Below are 17,203 nucleotides of genomic sequence, written 5' to 3'. Positions count from 1 at the left end.
GGGCTATTAATTTGGCAAAATAGTGGGAGCAATCTAAAATAAACAAAAGGCCTATAATTTTAGATTGATATACATTAAAGCAAATGAATAACATACGTTTACTCTTTCTCACATCTCAAGTTTTAAATTAAAACACTCTTAAAATCATGACTAACACCAATCTGCAAAACATTCTTACCGATAACAAATTGAATGGTTCAAACTTCACCGACTGGTTTCGTAACCTCAAAATCGTTTTGAAGTTCAATAAAATAGGGTATGTACTTGATACATCGATACCCCCTGTCCCTTTTGATGATGTTCCCATTGAGGAAATTAATGCTTACCAGAAGCACAAGGCTGATGATGATCATGCCGAATGCATCATACTTGCATCGATGACACCGAAATTACAAAGGCAACATGAGGAAATGGATGCCTATTCCACCATCATGCACCTAAAGGAATTGTTTGGGAAACAGACTAGGTGCGAACGCTACGAGATATCCAAGTTGTTATATCGTTGCAGGATGCAAGAGGGCACATCTGTCATGACACATTGTGTCAAGATGATTGGCTACATTACCAAACTTTCTAGTATTGGATTTGTGATGGATAACGAATTAAGCGTAGACTTAATTCTTCAATCCCTCCCAGAGAGTTATTCACAGTTCATCATGAACTATCAGATGAATGACCTGCAAACCTCTCTTGAAGAGCTTGTAAATATGCTCAAGTCAGTTGAGCCCAATATGAAGAAAGACAAAGCCATACCGGCTCTTGTCATGGAGGGATCAAAGAAGAGGAAAGGGAATTCTCCCAATCCTAAATATCCCAAGAAAGGTAAGAAAGCCGTGCCCAACAAAACTAAGGGAAAGGAAGTGAAGAAGCCCAAAGGAGAGTGTCACTTCTGTGGTAAAGACGGGCATTGGAAAAGAAACTGTTGGTGTACCTAGCCTTCCTCAAAAGGGGAAGAAGCTGGGACTTCAACATCTAGTATGTTTTATATTGAAATTTCACAGTCTGAATCTTTTGGTACATGATACCGGATGCAGCCTGAGGATATTCCAGGAATATCTAGAAATATTATTTCTATTAGCCGCCTTGTTGACGACGACTTTTCATATTTCAATAAAAGACAAACGTTGCAATTTTTATAGAGATTCGATCTTCTATTTTTCAGGAATATCACAAAATGGGATTTATGTGTTAGATGAAAAATTTCTGTTTTCGCAATTGATACAAAAAGACATAAGCTAGATAATTCAACTTACTTGTGGCATTGTCGTTTAGGCCATATAAACAAAAGACGCATGCTTAAGCTACATCAAGATGGGCTTATAAATTCAATTGATCCTGAATCATTGGAAACATGCGAATCATGTTTAAAAGGTAAAATGATAAAGACACCCTTTAGCAATAAAGGTGAGCATGTATCAGACACTCTAGGACTTATTCATTCAGATGTATGCGGTCCTATGTCAGTCCAAGCAAGAGGAGGATTCAGATTCTTCATAAGCTTCATAGATGACCATACCCGATATGGTTACATCTACTTGATGAAGCACAAATCAGAAGCTTTTGAGAAATTCAAATGCTTCAAGAATGAAGTAGAAAATCAATTAAGAAAGAAAATAAAGACGCTTCGATCTGATCGAGGTGGCGAATATCTTTCAGATGATTTTCTGAATTATCTAACTGAATGTGGGATATGCTCACAATGGACACCTCCCTATACACCACAACACAATGGTGTATCCGAGAGGAGAAACCGTACCCTACTAGATATGGTACGATCCATGATGAGCATGGCCTTACTTCCAAAGACGTTCTGGGGCTATGCCTTAGAAACTGCCCTCTTCACCCTAAATCGAGTACCAACTAAATCCGCTAGTTCCACACCATATGAATTGTTCGTTGGTAGGAAACCCCTGTTTTCATTTATGAGAGTATGGGGTTGTTCAGCATTTGTCAAACGCATTGCGTCCGACAAACTAGATTCAAAATCTGATAAATGTTTCTTCATTGGATACCCTAAGGAAACTATGGGATATTACTTCTATCATCCAGATGATCAGAAAGTAATAGTATCCAAGCACGCAACCTTCTTAGAGAAATAGTTTCTCGAAGAAACACAAAAGGGAAGCATGATTGAACTTGACGAAGTTCAAGAAGAAGAAACGCCGACTGAAACAACAAAGGCGGTTGAGGTACCCGAAGGAGTCCCATTAGATGAGACTCCAGTGCCACCTATTCGTAGATCACAAAGAGTTCGTGAACTCCCAGTTAGATACGTTTTTCTAATGGGAGATGATAATGAGGTTCCCATGTTAGACGACGACCCGAAAACTACAAAGAGGCTCTTACTAGTCCAGATTCTAAAGCATGGCTTGAGGCCATGGATTCTGAAATGGATTCCATGTATACTAACCAAGTGTGGACTTTGGTTGATCCACCCGAAGGGATAATACCCATTGGGTGCAGGTGGATCTTCAAAAAAGAAGACAAACATGGATGGAAAGGTTAGTACCTACAAAGCTAGGTTAGTAGCGAAAGGATATCGTCAGAAGCAAGGAATTGATTATGATGAAACTTTCTCTCCTGTGGCTATGTCCAAATCAATCAGAATCATGCTTGCAATTGCCGCTCATTTCGATTATGAGATTTGGCAAATGGATGTGAAAACAACTTTCCTAAATGGAAACCTGCTTGAGGATGTATATATGATGCAGCCTGAAGGTTTCATGTCGAAGGATGCAAATAAATTTTGCAAACTTCAGAGATCCATTTATGGACTCAAGCAAGCATCAAGAAGCTGGAATAAGCGTTCTGACGAAACCATAAAACAATTTGGTTTCGAACAAAATTGCGAAGAAGCTTGCATTTACAAGAAAGCAAGTGGGAGCTCTATAGCATTTCTCATACTATATGTGGACGATATATTATTAATGGGAAATGACATTGCTCTACTATAGTCGGTAAAAGTATGGTTATCTGGTAACTTCTCAATGAAAGACCTTGGTGAAGCAGCTTATATACTTGGTATAAAGATCTACAGAGATAGATCGAGAAGACTGCTTGGTCTTTCACAGGCTACATACATTGAAAAGGTGCTAAATCGATTTAGCATGCTTGAATCGAAACGAGGTAACTTACCCATGTTACATGGAGTAAAGTTAAACAATCATCAATGTCCTAAAACCGATGATGATAAAAGACGCATGGCTGTAGTCCCGTACGCCAGCGCAATCGGTTCGATTATGTATGCTATGCTATGCACTAGACCTGATGTAGCATTCGCGTTATCTGTAACGAGTCGTTACCAAGGGAATCTGGGAGAAGTGCATTGGATTGCCGTCAAGAACATTCTTAAGTACTTGAGAAGAACTAAAGATATGTTCCTAGTGTACGGAGAAGGTGATCTGAAAATAGAAGGATTTTCAGACGCAAGTCATCTCACAGATGAGAATGGTTTTAAATCCCAATCAAGATACCTGTTTATCTTGAATGGGGGCGCGGTCAGTTGGAAGAGTTCCAAGCAGGGAAGCGTAGCTTTCTCTGCGACCGATTCAGAGTATATCGCAGCTGCGGAAGCAGCAAAGGAAGCGGTTTGGATTAGAAAGTTCATTACAGAGCTTGGTGTGGTGTCTGACATTGTCAATCCCATTACACTGTATTGTGATAACAATGGAGCCATTGCGCAAGCAAAGGAACCACGGTCTCATAATGCGTCCAAGCATTACCTTAAGCGATACCACATCATTAGAGAGATTGTGGCTAGAGGAGATGTGAGAATAGAAAGAGTACCTACAGAGGACAACGTTGCAGATCCGTTGACAAGGCCTTTAACCTAGAAAGTACATGATCTTCATTTAACTTCTACTGGGATAAGTTTTAAAAACAATTGGCTTTAGTCCAAGTGGGAGTTTGTTGGGGTTTAGTGTCCTATAGACAATTGTTCTAGGATACAAACTTAATGTAAATGAATTGTTCTTTATATCATTTGTTTTAATGAGATATATGTTTTATAACTATATAAAGGCAATCCCTTTTAAACACTAAATAAAGTCTAATAAAAGGAAATCCGTAAGTTTATTTAAAGTGATTATAAAGTATTCATACAAGCATGAAGTGAGACAAAACTTTATAGTAAACTGATAAACTTAAAACCACCCCAAGTCAAGTGATATGTTTTGGATTGACATATCACTGTTGAGACTTGTATGTAACAATGTCTTCTGTCCGACAGAAAGCTGATCTCACAAGCTTCATATATACAGATATCTGGACAGTTACATAGATCCGATGAAACGTTGTTCATTAGGATTGGGGATCCGATTTGAGATAACAGGATGGGTAGATTCATCCTTGTCACCTGTTCGTCTCATTGGTATTAATAGGTATAACTAATCCTCAAACTCAAAGGAATATGAATTGGTATTCTGGATTACGGAATGTGATGCTTTGACTCTGGTGTAATACGATCCTTAACAGAGATGACTCTGGGGTGTGAACAGTAGATGTTGGGTATCACAGGAAGTGATTGCGGAGTCGTTATATATTGGATTGAGCATTTATCACTCCCGATAAATGGGAGATACATCCATGGATCGCTTGTGGAAGACTCGACTCTAAATCCTTGCAAGGTGATAGCTTAAGAGTAAGAAATACAGATTTCACTTAACCTATCTTTTTGAGTTGACTCGGCCTGTACAAGTAAAACGAACGTCTCGCTATATGTGACTTGAAAGGTTAACGACAGAATCAACCTGTCTTCTTATAGCTCTGGGGGAATGATTATGGACTTACTAATCACATACTCTGTACATCATTCCGTTGTGCAAAGATTAAATATAATTCTTTGAAAATTAATTTAATAACGTTGCATACGGCTAGAAGCAATAAGAACCTAATGGGTCACACATAAGACTTGGAACCTAAAAGAGAGATAGATGTTAATTAATTGATGGAAACCCAATTGAGCCCAATAAGGCCAATGGACCAAGGGGGTCGAAATTCATGTAGCTAAATACATGAATAATTAAATTGATTTTGTTAAATCCTAATTAGATTAGGATTATGAATTAAATTAATTAAGAGATAAATAAGTTAGGAGTTTTAATTAGATTATTATACTCCTATTATTATCCAATAAGGTTATTATTATTATCCTTAATATATTAGATATATAGTGAGATAATAATTAGGAATTCTATTCTGAATGGAATTCCTATTCAGTAACCTAATTCTATCTAACTAGGGATTAGATACAAGAGATTATAAATACCCCTCCCCCTTGAGATTTTCGAAATCTACAAGCTATTCCCCTAACTGAGATTTTCGAAATCCCTATAGTGAGAGAGAGAGAAAAACTCGACACCCCTAGTTCGAGGACGAGATTTCTCTACGGCTTCCTTCCGATCAATTGATTTCATCTATTTCTTTTATCCTTGATCTTGTGTTGATTAATTAGAGGCAATCTACTTTGGTTGCTATTCAACGGTTGATTCTAAATTAATCTTCCCGTGTTTTATTTCGTGTTTGGGAACTCGAAGAAGAAAAACAAACAAAAGGGAGAAATTCGTTTTACTACTCCTACATCAGGTCAGTTCACAATTTCGCGGATTCTCGGAGATTGAACCGTCGGATCGTCGCGATTTTTGGACAGGAGCTTCTAGACATATTCTTCCACGTTTCCACCGAAGGGATTGTCGTTCGGAGGTCTGGAAGGTCTGTTTCGGATAGGGGAAGATTGGTAGATAGTTCTATCTCTTTTGAAGTTGTGGGCACTTCGTTTGCAATGGTAGATAGAACTTCTAAAAGGTATTTCTTCTTATCCTTCTTTATATGAAATAACGGTTAACGGATCTTGTGGTTAAATGGAAATAGGTTAAAAAATTTATATTTCCGCTGCTATACCTTAGCCTAGTTTCCAACAGAAAAGGCCAGGCATCACAATCTTAATAAAGAGAGGAAGTGATCATTTGATAAAACAACTAGAAATAATTGAAATACTGAATTTACCACCTGCCAAAATAATTGAGATACTAAATTTATTGATGGACGAAATGTAAAGACTATTATTGGAGATGATATATCTTAGTCACTCTATTATTTAGAGATGCTCTTAGAACCATATATTTTGATAACCTAGCTATTATATTAGTATACATCGGCTGATCCACTACAAGAAAAATCAGTATCACCGACAACATATTTGTGTCGGTGATGGTCCAAAATGCGTCGGTGATCACCAATGGAATTCCGAGAGATTCTAATGTGTCGACGATAGCCTCCTAGGTAAGCTGTTGCGACAATTTTATACCGACACAAAAATATCAGCGACACAATATTCAGTTGGTGTTTTGTGTCAGAAATTCCGACTACTTTAGTCGGCGATTTCCCTCGGTCATTCCGAGCATAAACACCGACCCATATATGCCGGTGATCTATTTTTTCAGAATATTTATTTAAATAATTTACCGATAGAAATTGCATCGGAAATTACATCGGTAATTGTGAATTATTTTCAAAATTATTTTTTATATTTCATTTTTTTTATGAATTTATTTGGATTGAAGGGAACTCATATTAATGTGTTTTACAAGTGTAATTACATTAGCATCATAGGTGAAAAATAAGACAAGCTGTTTAACATCCATAAGACTTTAGCATAATCTGGATCGCACATCATTACAAATTCGATTATCAAATTTGACATAGAATTTAACTTATCAATATTAGGTAAATGACTAGTCTCTACTTTTTTGACTCAGAATCTAGCTAATGCTATTGCAATATATTCAACAATACAAATATTTCATAGGCCTCCTATGTTATTTTCTTAAAAACTTCACAGAAGAGGAGCTTACATTACATCCTCAGCCAAATCCAATTCCAATATTATACTTGTAGACTCCATCATCTGCATATTACATTATTAAAATCCAATAAAGGGAATGAAAGATTTGAAATAATATTAAATGACAACCTTATAATACAGAGTGCAATGTCTATTACTAAGATTTGACCTTTTATAACATATTCTTCGTAAAGACCGAAATTATCAGTTTCACTGGAAATGTAACATGTCATCATTTATCTATACATACATATATGGATGAAGCAAAAATGTAAATGATTCAAAATTATAAAATTTTGTATTACCTCGAGTATAAGCCGTCCTTTATCATCGTACGAGAACCTACCATGAATTGATTTCCCATGTGTGTCTTTTGCATTCGTAATCATTGTCAAAGAGGTAAACATGATCACATCTTACAGGGTGCATAAAGAATGAGGGCAAGCACAACCCAATTACATATTCTGCATGAGGGAGGGAGAATATGAAATTCGAACCGGATCAAAAGAGATAAACCGTGCATTTTAAACTGAAATTTGGAGGCATATACAAGTTAATGTATTTATGCTTTTATTTAAAGGCAATAGTCCAATTTGAGTAGCATCATAACAAAAGAAAATGACTCATAAAAGGATACCTCAATATTAGGATTACAAGAGTGATCAAGCAAATGCTTTGTTATGTATGTAAAGCTTTCCCAATGCATGGAGAAATTAGAAACTTGACCATCACTAACATCTGGTGAGACACTAAGATACTTATATGAAACAAATTTCATACCTAATAAAAAAGAGACAACACAATCTCATTAAAAGAACAGAAAAAACAATCAACACATAATTTAGTTACGATAAAAGCAGTTAAAAACAATAACCCCTACTTACTTCTCTAGCTATATCACATGAAATCTTATACTTGTGAACTAACGAGGCATATATCTCTTCCTCAATCCTCACTAATTGAAGGTTCTATTAAGCATTCAAATGTCACTTCACCTTCGTGGAATTTTACACATTAAGCTCATGAATTTCAATTTGACACCATGAATTCCCAAGTTTTTTTTATATTAAGCTCTTAGCTCCTAGCTAACTGTGAAATGCACGTGGTTAAATCACATTACTCACAAAAAGACGCGGCTAAGACCAATTTATCAAAAAATTAACAAGTTACTTTTAATGAGTAATGTGATTTAAATTAGTCTTAGCCACATTACACATTCAGTTAGATTGTATCTGTCCTTTCAGAAGATGCTACCCATGTTTCTAGAAGTAAACTCGCAATGGAGTATAAGCCCTCTGATGCAGTTACATGGGGTGGCATTCAGCAACCAATTTTTTAGAATTCGAGTTAATTTCAGTAAGCAAAGCGCTTTTCAACAGATCCAAATGCTTGCTTGGTACGACCATACACAAAAAACCTCCAGCATCATCAATGGGCAGCATTGCCCCTACTCCAACAAGTGCAGAAGCTACTTGATCATACCCGTTCTTCACAACTTCAAGCAAGGGCGTCTTTCCAAACTTATTTGAGAAACAGAGACAAAATGTACTAACACTTATCCAGGATGTGAATATATATAACAATGGGGCTGAGCAGCAATAAATTTGTAAACAAAGTACCTGCAATGTTGACTTCAATGCCTTGTTCGGTAGGGAAAAGACTTATGTCTTGATATACTTTAGAAACAGCAATGTGCTGTAAAAAGCAAAATAATTACTCTCCAAAACAATAGTTACTCCATGAACTTCAGGATGAGTCATATAAGTAAACAAAATGTCACTAGGCTATAGGTAAAGAGAGTAACTAAGTAATAATAACCATTACTGAATAATGTTTTTGAATATATAACTAAAGTAGAAATAAAATTCAAAATGAAAACAATTACCTTGACCAATTCACCATAATGGACAACATAAAGTTGATCAACTACTTGGCCATGTTCTATAATCACTTCCCTAGGAAAAAACAAATTCCTCATGGACCTTAATTCCTTGGAAAAACACAAAAGCTAAATATCAGTTGAATCAAGCAGCACCAAGAATCATGTCAAAATAAACATAAATTATCACAAATATCATCTCTCTCACATTAACGATAAGAGTAATTAGGATGAGTTTCAAATCCCATCTAAGCCAAATAAAATGAATCTAAACAGTTAAATCACACATGTAGATCAAACAACATTATTCAAAGTAAGTTTTCATGTTTTACATATAATATAGCTAGGAATGAAGCATAACTTTATGAGTTTTATACATTAAGCTCCTCAACTTTTGATTTTATACAATATTGAACTGTCATGTTAACTAAAGGGCATTTGGATGAGGGTTTTATTCTAAACTGATTTCTTGACATATAAATGTATAATTTCAGGTGGTTGAAGGACTCAAATTTGCCCGAAACACTACTTTATGCTAAATAAGGCAAGAGAACACAATGCCTCAATATGGACCACTTTGAAATTAAAACAAAAAGCTATATCTGAAAAGTCACGGTGTATATATAATTTAACAGGAAAAGTCAATCTAAATAATAAATAATAAGATAATAAAAGTGAGCCCTAACACAATAACCTAGAAATCTCAAAACCCAGAAAAGAGTGTGAGATCGATACCTGAAAGATTGAGGGTAAAATAGATTTTGGAAGCAGCTACGAGTTAGAGCGGCGCACCAGAAAAGAGATATACAGCAGTGCCTAACATACAATAGGGTGGGAGGGGAAGATACAAGCATTGTCGCACCATTATTGGTGGAAAGTGGCGCTAGTGTTGGTCAAGCCAATGAGATCTGCGGTGGTGGTTCTCAAACAGTTCTCCTGCGGCAGATGAAGGAATTAGGGCGTAAGGAAGAGAGACATGAATTAGGGCACCACATCTATTTATATATTTTTTATTTTTTTATTGAAATTTTTTTGACCAGTATATATTAATTAATAATCATTTTGATTTTTTTTAATATGATAAATCACCGACACAATTCTGTCGGTCCATACATAAATTTTCTCGGTGACACCACCAACAATTTTTTTTTTATCTCTGACAATATATGTTGGTGATAGAGGTAGAAATAATCCCGTACATATTTATCGATGCATTCTAAAGATGTGTAGGAAAATGCGTCGGTGATGACCGACACAAACATTTTGTCGGTCTTCCATCGGTATCTCCGACGGAAAGTTTTCCATCGGTGCAATCTGTCGGTGATCAAGCATTTTCTTGTAGTGATCTCCCTTGTTTATAAATACACCAAAAATTAAAACATGTTCTCCAAATTTCTCTTCATATAATTTCTCTATTACATTAATCTCCATACATCTATTACATTAATCTCTATATAGTGATTTATAATCGTATTATAATTCATAAAATTTATAACAATTCACTATTTATTTCAAACAAATAAAATCTAAGTAGCTAATAAATAATTAGCATTAGCTTAACAAATAATGAAACAAATTAGGATAATACAAAGTCATTAAGTACTGGATATAAATAAATAATACTGTTAATCAGTATCTTATAGATTAACAATAGATATAATCAAGAACTGAAATAACTCTGATAACAAAAGCGTGATCAATGTCTGCTTTTACCACTACATGATATAGATCTTTGATTCTCATCACCTCCTTTGCTTCCTTCTTCATCCCAATCTTTTACATAATTCAATTCATATTTATATTAATTTTCATATATAAGATTGGGAAAAAAATTCATTGTAAGACATTTATCTTCTCTAATTTTTTAATTTAATCAATGAAGTTATTGATCAATTACATGCACATACATTAAGTAAGCATTCACGTTACTCTGAAAGTAAAATGTAGCATTTTATTATAGTAATTTGATCGATGTGGCTGTAGAGAAACCGTAAAAATATTACTTAGAAATACAAATTTGTAAGAAGTAAATGAAAAAGAGTGAAATTATTACCTGAGCAATAATGTTGCCTAAGAAGTCAACAATGGAACAATCTCTATCAGGGAAAAAACCTCTGATCTCAAAGTCCCAAGCTTTGTTGCTTATTCTAGGGTCCAAACAGATTCTAATAGAATGGTTCCTTAAGAAACAAGACTGTGATTCCTTGATGTTGAATACTTCCTTTTCTGTTTTTTCATATTCCATTTTGCTGTAACCATTCCATTTCTTCTCCAGGCTCACTGCTTGAACCATCCCTCTCTATTCATTTCCATGTTCTATACATAACAAATATACAACCTATTCGGTGTTCAATTTTGGAACCGATCGAACACGGTTTTTATTCAAACTGAACATGAACAAAGGAAATTGGGATGTTTACAAATTCATTTGACATCTTCAATCTGTTTGAAATTAAAAATCAAGCACTTTAAGTTTTTAAATTCTCAATTTAAGAGGTATTGTTATAGTTTTGTTAAAAAAGAGCAGAGCATTAGAGCTGACTTAGAACATCTGTCAAGCAAATCCATTTGATAGACCTTAACTAACAATTCGCTAAACCAGCTCAAAGTCTATAGGTTTACAATCTAGATCCATTCATAAATAATTCACAATATGGATAGTTGTGCCTTGCACATGCAACACTAATTTTTTCACACTTCTAAACCCCAACCCACCGACCCACCAACACACATACCCATTTCACAGCTTCCATCTAAAACTTCCTAAAGCATACATCAGCCAAAAGAAAACTATATACGTAACGTAACCCATTCAGTATGAACCCTTTCAACAATTTATAGAGGACCTAGCTAATAAGGATACCTTCACAACGATGATTACAATCACACCGCAGACAATGAGAAATAGAAATAGCATTATACATTTATCAGTAGCCACCTGGGACACAAAAAAAAACATTTGGAGGGCAAAGGAAAACGAACTGACCTGTCTACCAATCTCCTTAACTAGCTTTGAGGCTTTCTTAATAGAGAATTGGATTGTATCCAGCTCATTAACAATGCGCTCCATTTGCTCAGTCTGCCCCATATTGAATAGAAAATGAGTTGCTCTCATGAGAAAAAAGTGAAAGAAAAGGCAGTTCCCTAGATCATTAATGGATCATACTTACTTGGCCTTTTAAGATGACATCATTTGACTTCCCACTTCAATTGTTTGTTCAACAACCTAGGCCGAAATTTAAGTTGATAATGTTGATAAACTAAAATTTTAAAAAAACCAATGATTCTACCTACCATTTTAGAGCGTTCAGTAGCTTGATCAGTCTCATCCATTGTTTTCGTGCCCGCAGCAACAAATTCTTGATTTGACATTGGTATAAATAAAAAATACAGATTACACAATCAGTCTATTCCAGCCATATTTCTTTTCTATCATTGCACAAAAGAAATAGCAAAGAAAATTTAACTTTTCTTTCTTGATGTCAAAACAATGCATAATACACACACAAAATTAAATTTTTTACTAAATGTTTAAAGGTTCTAACAACTGATGAGAAGCAACAAATGTAGTTTCCTTTTTGTCTCTTTACAGTAAACAGCTGAGACAGAGTATGACATTGATATATATCCTCTAGCGATAGTGTTAAATGTGACCATAAATTGGGGTATAGATGAGGTTGTTATGCGCATTATGAAAGCAAGAAATTGACCAGCTAATCACGTATAAAATAGAATGGACAGCTACAATGATACTGAATATGTCAATAAGGTTAATGCATGATGTTATATAAAAGCTAACCATATTCTTGCAAAAAAGCGTCACCAGAACTCATACTACAGTCCGGAGGAAACGTCGAATCTAAGACAAGAAGAAAACTAAAAAAGCGAGAACCGCTGTTGATGGAGACGAAGTTAACCTCGAGCAAAGGTGACCGGCACTGCCAAGGTAACAGTGGAGCAAAGTGTCCGACCATGGTGTTTTTGGGTTCTTATCTGCGTTGATTGAGAGAAAAGAGAAGCAGAAAAATGGAGGATGTCTAAATGGTTTAGAATGTAACCTAATGAGGCTTTTATACTTCCATTTCTTTTATTATTCGAAATTGACCTTAATACTTTTTTAATCACTGCAAATTGACCCCATATTCTTTTTAGTACTTGCCAAATTAAATTCAACTGAGTCCCTCTGTTATTTTCACATTGGTCCCCCACTTGTTTAAATTATTTTAATTTCATCCTCATATTTCCAAATTATCCCTCAAAAGTAGATTGGGCTCATTAACTTGGGCCAGAATCCAACTCACCCTCTTTAATTAAGAGTAAGTTACATAATAATCATGATTGGATTAATTATTTAGATACGTGTCATAATCTAAAATAAATTTCTTAAAATTTCAAATTCATATAAATTTAAACTTGAAAACATCAAAAATATAAAAACAAAAACTAAACTGAAAACGTTATGCAACGTCACAACCTCTGTTTTTTTATTAATTTTTTTATTTTTCAATATGGTTCGATTAAACCCTTGTGCATTACCATTACATGCTTTAGATTATTCAAACTTCAATTTAACCTCCATTTTTTTTATTACATGTGCTTTGTGAAATGGAGATCCCATATGATTGATGTTTTCCATCCAAGGGTTAAAAACAACCCAACCTATATTATTATTTTTTTTTTTATACCCAATCTAATTTTTTGAAATACTAAAGATTGCAATATTTTTTTAAGAAATTAAAATTACATCCTTCATATGTTTAGTCTAAATAGAATTAGAAAGTATTTATTTATTTAAATAGAATTAGAAAGTATTTATTTATTTTTAGAAAAATTAATTTTGGTAAATAAATTTAAATTAATTTTTTTTGCAAAGCACCATAGAAAAGTAAAAAGAAAAATTTCGTTTAAAAATTAGAAAATTTCTTTTGCAAGTTTATATATTAATAAAAAATTAATATTTTTTTTTTGTAGAAACAAGAAAGAAAACAAACCAACACCGAGACAAAAGCTAACTTGGGATCAGCCTAGAAAAGCTAACCCCAACTCTGTCCTCTAAAAGGAGAGAAGAAAGATAGATAGGAGGATCAGAAAGGGTGGAAACACCTAACATCCCCTCGTGCCCAGCCGCCGCCAAGCGATCCGCAATTCAATTTTGTTCTCTGTAGATGTGGCTGAACTCTAAGGACTCAAAGGAGGAGCCAAGACTTCTTATTGCTTTGATAAGGTTCTGGCTACTAAGACAAAAAGCATGATTATTATAGATCATACTAATAGCCTCCATATTATCAGACTCCAGAGCAAGCCTTTTAATACCCAGATTTCTGGCAAGCTTGACTCTAGAAAGAATACCCCAAAGTTCCGCTGAAAAGGATGAGCCCAAACCCAGGTTATGGGTGAATCCAGACAACCAGGCACCTCCCGCGTCCCTGAGCACGCCTCCAGTCGTGATCTTTCCATTGTTGAGATAGGAGCCATCCGTGTTCAACTTAACCACCCCATCCTTCGGCCTACACCACCCAACGAGTTGAACCTCTTTATTCTGGGTAAAATTGGCAAGGGGGTCCCCTTTGAAGCTCCCCGTAATGGTAAGGAGCTTTTTAGAGAAGAACTCGGGTAAGTTCTGAATAAAAACAGTCTTCTCACCAAAGATCTCCTCGTTTTTCCACTTCCAAAGATGGTGGCAGATAATAGCAAATAAAATGTCTCCCTGCTCCATGCTAGCCATTAACCTACCTTTAACCCCATTGGAGAACCAGTCATTCTCAGGGTAGACAAAGAAGGAGGGGAGAATGTGGTGCGGAAGAACTTTCTGCCAAACCTCCTTACTCTTAGGGCAGTCCCTAAGGGCATGGCACAAAGATTCAACTTGGCCTCTGCATCTACTGCAAGCACCTGAATCCGCCAAGTGACGTCTATGTCTATCCGAATTAGTCAGCAACCTGTCCTTGACTCCAAGCCACAGGAAGCTCCTCATTCGGTAAGGGATTTTCAAAGCCCAAATGGATTTCCAAGTGTCCGAAAGAGGGTCGGATCTGTCAAGAGTAAAAGCTTCAAAGGCAGACTTGCAAGAGTAAGCTCCATTTTTTGTCAGGGCCCAGCAATACCTATCCTTGTCCTCCTCAAGGTTACTAATCTTTACTCCCCTGATTCCGAGGAGAGAATCAAGGCTCAAGAAGGAATCAAACATAGACCAAATCCAGTCCCCATCAGAGTCCACCACATCGGCAATCCTCCAGTTGCGGAAATTGCTAGGCGGGGGAGAGCAGCAAACCTCTATAAGAGGTTTATCTCCGATCCAGGTGTCATACCAGAAGCTTATGGACTTACCATTACCCACCTCCAGGCCAACCCCCGCGCAGAACTCAGCAAACACAGCACTGAGCCCTTTCCAAAGGAAAGAACAATTGCCAATCCTCTCTTTAGGGCCCCCAAAGATTTTTTCCTTTCGATACTTGCCACAAAGCAATCGAACCCAAAGAGAAGAAGGGTTCTGCCACATTCTCCAGAGGAGCTTCATCAATAAAAAATTAATATTTAATATTGTATAATTGTTTCCAAAAATTAATATTATATAATTATTCTAAAAAATTAATCTTTATATATATATTAATAAAATAATAAATTATTTTAATTGCAACATCATACATTTGTTAGTTTTGCTTTATTTTTTTTGCATTGGATCACTTAAATGTCAATGCAACAATTATACTTTTGTTGCTTTCTCAGTTTTACCTTATTTTTTGTAACAATTTAAACAAATTGTTGGATTAGCTTACTTAAAAGCAACATGACAAGCAACAATTAATGTTTTTGTTGCTTAATTTTTTTTATCATTTTGCTAATTTGAAGATTAATACAACAAAAATGCAACATTATTGAAATACAGGAAAATAAACTCATTTAATGCATCAATTTTCTAGCAACAAATTCAAATTTGGTTGTAGTATGGTATTTATGGTGTAGTGCACCTTGCCATTTCAACTTCTGAACCTCATAACTTGTGGTATTGTTATGATTTGAGTTGGAAATATGCTTATGTTAGTGATTTGCCCATTAATCTAGCTTTCTTTGACAATATTTGGTGAACATCACCTCAGTTGATAATGAGATTGTGTTGTGGGAACCAAAAATGAAGGAGTAATCTCCTGGAGAGGTTTGTGTTTCCCCATGCTCTTTTCTTGATTTTTAATCTAGACGTGTTGCCATTCTTACTGTATTGAAAATGTTGTGCATGGTAGTGTTGAAATCATTTAGAAATACCCTGTTCCCAAATATGATATTTGGTTCATTAAGTTCTCATGTGATTTCCATTATAATGCAGCAGCTATTCATGTTATACTTTATTTTTTGGCAGATAAATGAGCTACGGAATGACATTTGCAGTGGCAAACAATGGTGGATTTATAACTCGTGTTCTTCAAGATGCATAAGGTGATGTGTACAAATCTGAAAATTAGTTGAGCCACCTTGTCAAGTATTAGCTCTAAGTAAGCAAATAGTTTTGTTTTGTAGTTGGATCTATACCTATTATCTCATAAATGGAAAGAGTTGGTGGAGAAAGCCCGAGGAAAACAACTTCAGCCTCAAGAATACAATTCAGGTTTTTACTGTACATTTATTCAATATTATCTCGTAGGAGTTTTGGGTTTGGGTATAAAGCTTTGAAAACAAGCAAGTTAACCCATAGATGTATGCAGGGACTTCACCCTTTCCAATTTGGGAATGTTTGGAGTGGACAAATTTGACGATATTCTTCCTTCTGGCCAAGAAAGTTCTGATGGATAGTTATATGTGACAATCAAATGACTTAATTTCCCATGGCTTGTGGATATTAAACCCGAATTAATATCTTTTAATCTTTCTGAGAATTGCAGGACATAGGTGAATATTTCTTACCCTTTTTACCCCTGGTGATCGAGTGAGATGACTCTCCTTCTTACCCCTGCTGTTGCGAGGTAATCTAGATCCATTTTGAGTGAAATTTAGATCTTTCATTTTTAGGTTAGTTATGCAGTACAACTAAATGTAACTTCAATTCTATTTATAGTTTGACAATGGTGAATGAAATTGATAAAACAAAATTAAATTTTGTAAATTTGTTAAATTATGTTGCACTGGTGAGTTTGCTTAGGTTGAGCTTTTTTAAAAGAAAAATCAGTGACAAAGTAGGATGAAAATAGTGTAGAATACGTTTGTAGCTTTTCCACGGTGTTGTGATGTCCGAGGAGCTTAAATGAGCTCATATAAGTTTTTCCTAAATTTGCAAAATAATCAGGGAACTAAGGATGAAAAAATTCTGATGGGTTGTTCCATGTAAACATGGAAAGAAGCATACAAAATGCGTCCAATTGATTTATAAACCTATAGTTGGGCTGGATGGGCTGGGCTGGGATATATATTAGGCGTTGGCATTGTGCTTGTGGGGCAAGAAGTTTGAATTGGAGCTGGGCAGAATTAATTCATGTGAATTAATGGTAACAATA

General features: G+C 35.3%; 1 long non-coding RNA gene across 1 annotated transcript; it reads right to left on the bottom strand.

The window, feature by feature from the left end:
• Positions 1-11,600: 11,600 nt before the first annotated feature.
• Positions 11,601-11,903, bottom strand: LOC136218938 (uncharacterized). The gene is made up of 3 exons (XR_010683984.1): positions 11,891-11,903; positions 11,707-11,799; positions 11,601-11,658 (listed from the first exon to the last, which is right to left on the bottom strand). It is a non-coding gene; the product is annotated as an uncharacterized lncRNA (long non-coding RNA).
• Between the last annotated feature and the right edge of the window lie 5,300 nt (positions 11,904-17,203).

This window comes from Euphorbia lathyris, chromosome 1 (assembly GCF_963576675.1).
Source record: "Euphorbia lathyris chromosome 1, ddEupLath1.1, whole genome shotgun sequence".
Taxonomy (NCBI): Eukaryota; Viridiplantae; Streptophyta; class Magnoliopsida; order Malpighiales; family Euphorbiaceae; genus Euphorbia; species Euphorbia lathyris.
The sequence above is the reverse complement of the archived record's forward strand: the minus strand, read 5'-3'. Positions and strand labels throughout refer to the sequence as shown.